Genomic DNA, 330 nt, shown 5'->3' with positions numbered 1-330 from the left:
TTTATATGTAGGTTTAAAATTCTACAAAAGACACATTTAATGTCCAACAACAAATATTTTAGCAAAATGTATATTACTGCGCTCCTATTAGATTGCGCTCAGTCTGTTTAGTGCGCATGCCCGCAGCAGCACTCGTTCACTCGCGTCAGCCTCGCCCACTCCTGACAGCAAAATGGATATGTTTGCGTGACTTTCTAACATTTACAGATGAAGAATATAACTGTGACATGTCAGTTATGCACTGAGGAAAACACAACGTCTCAAATGCATTAAACGTCACAGATATATTCGCTGTTTGTCATTGTGGATCGATTTGATCCATGATCGACA

General features: G+C 39.4%; 1 protein-coding gene across 4 annotated transcripts in view; it reads left to right on the top strand.

Annotated features, from left to right (window-relative positions):
* LOC107725857 (TRAF2 and NCK-interacting protein kinase-like) overlaps nucleotides 1-330 on the top strand; it is a 68,883-nt gene that overhangs the window by 29,135 nt on the left and 39,418 nt on the right. The gene's annotated exons all lie outside the window — the stretch shown is intronic.

The sequence above is a fragment of the Sinocyclocheilus rhinocerous genome, unplaced genomic scaffold (assembly GCF_001515625.1).
Source record: "Sinocyclocheilus rhinocerous isolate Xijiao unplaced genomic scaffold, SAMN03320098_v1.1 scaffold1508, whole genome shotgun sequence".
In the NCBI taxonomy this organism is placed as follows: Eukaryota; Metazoa; Chordata; class Actinopteri; order Cypriniformes; family Cyprinidae; genus Sinocyclocheilus; species Sinocyclocheilus rhinocerous.
This window is presented reverse-complemented; position numbering and strand designations above follow the sequence as displayed.